Raw genomic sequence first — 8,173 nt, forward strand, 5'->3', positions numbered from 1 at the left:
TAAGCTTGCTCTGTAGAACTATCTTCTTGCTTGGCCATGCTTTTCTTTCTGTAACTCTCAAGAGAAAGGCTTTTCTAGAATTTACACAGGAAAAGAGAACACTTTTTGAAATGGTTGCTCCTTTGTGGTTTTGAAGGCAGAAAACAGAAATTTCTGAAGGTAGAAATCATGCAGAAGTCAGCTCATGTATGACCCAGTCTGTGTCATTATTGTCCTTAACAGCAGTTTCTATTCCCTGTTGATGCTGTGCTTATCTTTGCTTAGTTGTTGTTAATACAGGCACTGACTACTAAGACATAAAGGGTTACTGCTTCGTCTTAAGAGCAAATAGGATCAATAGCATAATAAGCATTCAGCACTATAAATCCATGCCTCTTGTTTAAGACAAAACCCAAGGCAATAACCAAGTTACAAACATGTTTATAAAACCCCAAAAAGCACAGAGCCTGCATGCAAAGTGAAATCCTGTAGCATCATTTTGTAATGTAGAAGACTTCATGAAATCTTGTGTTTACAAGTGAACTCTCAGCTTACAGAGTGACACAAAGCATACAGAAACTTCCAGGAATCTTTGCCTAGTGGGACTGCATTGGGTCCACAGGAAGATGTTTGTGTTCAAAATCATGTTTGGCATTGAACAAAAGCTTCAGCAGTGTGTAATCTTTGTTCGGTTTTGGCAGGAGAATGTCACGTAGACACACCGTGTGTAAGCAACGCACCGCCACATTCTATGTGTGATCTTCGCCTATCTTGCCATCTACCTTCTGTACAGGCCTACTATAGTTAGTGCAAATCTGGGGTGCAGCACAGCTGCTGTGATCCTGCACATGCAGGCTGTTCACTGCTGACCTCTTCTGCCATTTTTGGTTACTTTAAAACTCAGATCAGTTTAGTGCATGAATTATTACCCTTGGAGGACAGTATGGATGGCAGGGACAAACAGGTGGATGCACATGGAAAAAGGATGGGAAAACAACCAGAACTGATTCTACTGCTGAGAGAATATTTATGGGGAATTGCACTTTTTACTGTTTAAGGTAAGATGCACAAACTGGTTATTTTGCCAGTTCAGTTGCAATTTTGAGTTCTTTTTCTAGGATATCAGAGGTGTGAAGTGTTAACTTAAAGCTTTTTCAATGAGATGACCCAATCCTGTGGCTGAGTCCTTTATTTCATAGTCATGGCATGAATCTTCATCTGAGAAGTGGCAGCAAGAAGACCTCTCAGCACCAGAGGGAGTGTTGCAAGGGTGATCACAGGAGCAGTTGTGATGAGTTCAGCAGAGGCTGGACTAGCTTCTAGGCTAGCTGCCAAGTGGGGTACCAGTACATGAACAGTGTAATGCTGAGCAGCCAGCTTGTTGCTGCATCGCACATAACTCCATATATTGTCAGTATTGTATATAGCAAATATGAAGCTTTGCAGAATGTGTGGGCTCCTTCCTTACCATTGTATGTTTCCTTCAAGAACTGAGGAGGGTTCTAGGATTGACCTGTATGATATGTACAGCTGCACTCTGTTTGGGCTGCTGGGCGCACAAGCATTAGTGCTGATCCTTTCCTGGTGCACAGTGACACAAAAGTGTTCCAGCCTTCTCCAACTGCAGCAGCCAAACACTTTCCTGTTAGAAAGGCATGAGAAAAAAAAACCACAAAAAAAACCCAAAAAGGACAAAAAGGAGCTGCTCTTGTCCTGATGTGTGACACTGAGAAGGCATTAGCTTGGGATTTATCCAAGTGGCCTTCCATGCAGTGCTGGACAGTGGTGTTCCAGGTCTTCAAGGTGGTACGGTAGTTGTAGTAAGTAACAATGGTTGTTACAGGCAAATAAATTCCTGAAAATGTTTTGAAGCTGGAAGGATGTGCTGATGGCTACACCAAGTCAACAACCCCATGCAGTTAGGTACTTTTCTAAGGAAACATTTCACTGTTTTCAGGAGATGAGTTTCATCTTCCAAATATCTCTTCAGCTTCAGGTTCAAATCCCCCACTAACGCAACAGAGCACACAGCTCAGCTGAAATCAACAGGACTCCATACCCTTCTCTCTGCAGTAAATTAATCCTGCTTATCCTTTTGCACCTGATCTGTTCAGCACAAAGAGCCAAATTATATTGTCAGTATTTGAAGAAAAAGGCCTGTTTAGTTTTCAAGGCAACACAATACAGGGAGAAGAAAGAGATATTTGTGTTTAGCTTCCTTCAATGAGTGGTTACATTGTTAAATATCATGCTGTGCTTACTCTTCTTGCATCTACTCACCTGAGCAGGATCAACTATCTAGGATGATGTTTGGATATTTTCAAGGCCAAGTTGGAGGGTAATTCACAAGCCAGTTTTGAAAACAGTTGCACATCTGATAATATCGATGACAACAAAAAAGAAGAATGGCTCCTTAATTCTTTGCTCTACTGTGATTTTTTGCATCTAGCTAACGGAATGCCAATTTCAAGGAGGTAAGCATATCCTGATTCAGTTTGTCACCTACCTGTATTCTAAACCTGGGCAAGCCTGGCTCAGTATCACGCAATACCAACTGGTATTCAGACCACACAGGAACATTCAACGTTTGCACAAACTACATTCAAAATATTTGAGAAAGTTATACAAAATATTATCCTTATTTCTTACTGGAATTTCTAAAACATCTGACTAGAAACAACATCAGGGAGATGGAAATTAACAGGACTCCTGCAAGCCATGCACAGTAAAATGTTACTTCATGCAGACCATATGATACATTTTTCTTTTAGTGAATGCTTCGATGTTGTAAGGTTAGAATAAAGAAAAGGCAGAGTCCCCAGTAGAGCTCAATATATGTCATCATCAGCAAATTTAATTTGTTTATCTCAAAGGGCAAGGTAATGCACGTAAGTAATTCTGTAGTGCAGCAAAGTTGGATTTCACAGACCTCAGTCTTTGACAGTAAGAAATCAGTAAGCTGGACAGTTGGCCCAGCTCCTTCTTGCGCACTCTCCCAACATGTATAAATCAGGGAGGAGTAGGTATCTTACAGGTAGACAATCCAGCTGACAAGACAAACCTTCAGACGCAATAAGCAGCTAATACATCTGATAGCTTTACATCTGTGCATACATCTACATAATAATAAGAAACAAATTCAAATGAATTTAATATCCAGTGAAGGCACAAGCAGCTTCAACAAATTTTTACAACATTCCTTTCAAGGAGTCATCCCTTTACCAGAATTCAATTGTGACTTATTCTCTGACAAGACAGTTGGGGTTGTTCAGCCTGGAGAAGAAGGCTCCAGGGACACATAGCAGCCTTCCAATACCTAAAGCAGGCCTACAAGAAATCTGGAGAAGGGCTTTTTACAAGGGCACATAGTGAGAGGACAGGGGGGAATGGCTTTAAACTGAAAGTTGGTAGATTTAGATTAGATGTGAGGAAGAAATTCTTTACTGTGAGGGTGGTGAGGCACTGGAACAGGTTGCCCAAAGAAGTTGTAGCTGCCCCATCCTTGGAAGTGTTCAAGGCCAGGTTAGACAGGGCTTTGGGCAATCTGGTCCAGTGGAAGCTGTCCCTGGCTATGGCAGGGGGGTTAAACTAAATTATCTTTAAGGTCCCTTCCAACCCAAGCTGTTATGTGATTCTATGAAATCTAAAAGAGCATATTCCAGAAAGATGCAATGCTAATAAACTGAGAAAAGAAAACAGGAAGACTGTCATGGTTTAAGCCCAGACGGTAACTCAGAACCATGCATCCGCTTGCTCACTCTTCAACTTCTTCCCTCCCCCCTATTCCTGGAGGGATGGGGAAGAGAATCATAAGAATGTAAATCCCATGGGTTGAGAGAAGAACAGTCCAGTAAATAAGGCACAATACAAAAGTACAATAATAATAATGGCAAGCGAAATAACAAGTGGAGAGAATATGAAACTAAAAGAGGAAAGGAAAAGAAAACAGTAAACACAAGTGATGCACAATACAATGCTCACCAGCTGCCAACTGATACCCAGTCAAACCAAGCAGTGATCTGGGCCTTCCAGGTAACCCCTCCCTGGAAGGCTGGGCACGACAGCATGGGCTGTGGTATGGAATACCTAGTTCAGGTCAGGTGTACTGTCTCTGCTTCCTCCCAGCTTCCCTTGCCCCTCCTCAATGGCAGAGCATGAGAGACTGAAAAGTCCTTGATCAGAGTAAGCATTACTTAGCAAGAACTAAGAACATCAGTGTGTTATCAGAACTCTTCTCAGACTAAAGTAAAAAACACAGCTACTGAGAAGGAGAAAAAGAACGGTTACAGCTGAACCCATGACAGAAACATAACCTTCAGCAACATTTTATGATGATGATTTTTAAGCTGGTGTTTTGACTTTTATCTCAATAAAGATAAAATTGCCCAACACCAAAAGAACCTGCCTGTCATGCTGTGCAGGTGTTCATTTAGAATGAGTAAATTGCTGTGGAGATTTTCAGGTAACTTACCCATTTGGTTTTATTTGCAAGCTTGATGGGTGAAGATGTTGCCTGTTGGTTATCATGTTGTGCCTCTTCTCGGGTGCTAAAGGAGAGTAGGTTTGGTTAGGACATTGTGGTTAGGGGACCCCCTTGCACCATTTTCTCAAGAACTGGGGCCTTTCATAGAACCAGGCAAAGAATTACAAATGCAGGATGCATGGTGGCATTGAGGCAGCTTTTCATCGTGTGCCTCCCTACTCATTCAGCAAGAGCTCTCTGGTTGGTCCACTCATTGGCACTTCACCAAAAATGAAACTGCAAGGTTTACCTGCACTCTGAGGGCAAAGCAGTGCTACAGCCACCCTTTGGATAGCAGCAGCTCACTGTTCACCTCTTTAAATATGCTGCAAGCAAAATCACAGTTTATGGGAAGTATTTTATGGGAAGAGTTTGAAGACAGAAGTGCCTTGACAAGGAAGAAAGCAAAAACCACCCAAAGGCCAGACTAAGAGGTATCTGAGTATTTGCAGCTTGTACACATCTCAGGCAATAGCAAAAGCTGTGGGTGAGATGGCAGATGGGCTGCAAAGTTATTGTAATGTCCTTTCCCTGAATCATCACTTGGCAACAATCTGCCACCCCACCAAGCTATCCTTCCTTCTGCCCTTGTCTGTACAGAGGAGTCATCACTGCTCCATTGGAAACACAGTATTTTTGTAAATGCATTACGCACTGACAAGATTACTTCTGTGTCTTGCTGTTAGTCATCAGGACCAGCTCTGAAAATAGCAGTTCTAAGACATGTCCCTGCTCATCTGCCTGCCGCGTTCCTAGCGAGAATCCAAAGGGCACATTAAATATAACCTCGACCCTGCTACAGAAATAAATCATGTAACATGACCTGCATGTCCGTTAAGTAAGTTGCATTGCAATTTCTATTGCACTGATTCATATTAAAAAGTATTCTCCTTTTATTTGAAAAGACTCTGAATGCAAACTCATGAAGAAAACGAGCACAAGGCACAAGTACTGGCCAAGTCCTGCTGAAACTCTCTGCTGCCCCTGGGAGATAGATAAGATCTATGCTCTTGCATCCCATGCCTCACCAGGGTGTGGTTTCCTCTCCCCAGCAGCTTTCACAGAATTCAGCTACACAGTGCCACAGGAGACAACAGCTGGAAATCCCATTTTTAAGATTCCCTGCTCCAGTTTGGTCTCTGAGGGAAACCCCCAGGATGGTGATGGATACCTGTTGCTCACAGGCAGGAGCAGTTCAGGTATCTGCAGATATCCTGCAGATACCCTGCTCTCAGACAACTAACCTACCTAACAACTCTGCCTCAGCAAAACTTGTGCTTCAGGTGACCATCTGTGCAAAAGCAATCACCAAACTTTGCTACTCCCTCAAGCAAGGTGGCTTCCCCAGAGACTGTAAGAAGCAAAGGTGTTCCTGTCCACTGTGGCACCCAAATGCAGTTGGCAAGCTGCTTCACACCACCCAGCATGGGACACCCTCAAGCGTGTGGTACATGAACAGACAGACCAAGTTAGGTAGCAAAACACATGAGGTTGGCTCAAGGTTTGCGGAAAAATCCTGGGTGAGCCAAGTCCGAAAGGGATCCCTCACAGCATACAGACCTAAGGGAGTCAGAAACTGCCTGCTCATTCTTCTCTTGTGCGAGCTGATTTTTTTGAGGTGCTCAGACATGTTTTTACTTCCCTGGATTTCCTGTGTGAAGGGAAGATGACTGTCATTCCTGAGCATATGAACATCTACGTAGCGTACCTTCACCACCAGGCTCTGCACCTGGGCAGTGATATCTTGCCACAATGCAGCAGCCCAGATGGGTTTACCTCTGCGTTGCCAGTTGCTCTGCATCCATTGCTGCAACCGCCCCCACAGGGCATTTGCCACCATCCATGAGTCAGTGTAAAGTACTGGTCACTTTTCTCATTCAGCAATGTCCAAGGCCAGCTGGATGGCTTTCACTTCGGCAAAGTGACTCGATTCACCCTCTCCTTCATCTGGTTCTGCAACTTGTCATCGGGGACTCCATACATCTCTAACACTTTCCCACAATACGGCAGGACCCATCAGTAAACAAGGCATACTGCTTTTCACTTTCTGACAGTTGATTATATGGTGGGGCCTCTTCAGCACGCATCACCTCCTCCTCTGGTGACATTCCAAAATCTTTGCCCTCTGGCCAGTCCATGATGACTTCTAGAATGCCTGGATGACTGGGATTTCCTATTCGAGCTCGTTGTGTAATTAGTGCAGCCCACTTACTCTGTGTAGCATCAGTTGCATGATGTATAGGGGAGACCCTGCCTTTGAACATCAAGCCCAGCACGGGCAACTGGGGTGCCAGGAGGAGCTGTGCTTCAGTGCCAATCACTTCCGAAGCAGCTCAAACCCCTTCATAGGCTGCCAGTATCTTTTTCTCAGTTGGGGTATAGCTGGCCTCGGATCCTCTGTATCCCTGACTCCAAAAGCCGAGGGGTCGACCTTGAGTCTCCCCTAATTCTTTCTGCCAGAGGCTTCAGGTAGGACCACTCTCCCCAGCTCTGGCGTACAGCACATTTTTCACATCTTTCCCTGCCTGGACTGTCCCCCGGGGTACTGCATGAAGTATCTCCTGTTCTTGTGATGGCCCTACTCCATCCTTCTTCACTAAACGAGCTGTCTTTCACCTCCATTTGTTCTTGCGTACAGGGGCAACTGATAACAGTGTGAGTTGGTTCTGGTTCCACTGCAGTGCCTGTCCCTGGGGTTGGAGTAGTAGCAGTGTCTATTGTTTTGTTATCAGGTCCAGAGACCTTCTTTTCCCCTTAAGGGAACTGGATAGTGTTAAATATGTTGGTAAGCATGTCAGCATGTTTCAGTGATTTGTGTCTCTCTGGAATTGGTAAGGTGCCAGCATACTTTTCCCAAATATTTCACTAGTTTTTCCAGGTTCTGCACTTGTTCAGGGGTGAAGTTCCAAAGCATTGGAGGTGCCACTGGCCTAGGTACTTGCCCATACTATCCACACACCCTGCCACTCATGAATGTCCAGCCTTGGAGAAGATGCCTTGGTGGTCTTCTTAGATAGTTGTTTAACCTGAAACAAGACCTGAACCATATGCAGCAACATGCTGGTTCCTAGCAAAAGGACCAGGTTGATTTCAAGGATACTCAAAGGATATTAAAAATCTTAAAAATTCCCAAATTCTGCTGTAATCAGCCTGGAGGAGAAGGAAGATGTTGGAAGGAGGGAAGGAAGGAAGGAAGGAGGGAAGCTGTAAGAAGCTGTATCCCCCTGGAGTTGGCTTTCTGAGAAGAAAAGGCAAAAGGTGTAATTATTAATAGTTCCCAATACATTACATCTGAAGAATATAGGTGGGGGCAATGCTGAGTACACATACCAGATGAGTTTCACGACCAGCAGTTCTATCATATCATAAGCCAATACTGTGAAGTACAACAAAATATGATCTTAGCCCAGGCCCCACGGTGAACACATACTGTAAGATATTATGCAACACAGCCCTGAGAGCCAGCACAACTCCAAGAGCCCATAAATCAACATTGTGATCAGTAACTATTAAACCAATGCAACGAATGCTTACAACTAATTTGTATTTACACCCTTTGGTTGGATCTATTATTATCTTAACTCTTTGTGCCCCACAGTGAGCACCAAAAAGAACTGGGTTGAACCCCAGCTGATTAAGTACCACACAGCCACTTGCTCACTCTCTTACCCC

Source organism: Neopsephotus bourkii, unplaced genomic scaffold (genome assembly GCF_033783945.1).
Source record: "Neopsephotus bourkii isolate Nb327-2 ecotype Australia unplaced genomic scaffold, CSIRO-AGI_Nbou_v1 NB_547, whole genome shotgun sequence".
Lineage (NCBI taxonomy): Eukaryota > Metazoa > Chordata > Aves > Psittaciformes > Psittacidae > Neopsephotus > Neopsephotus bourkii.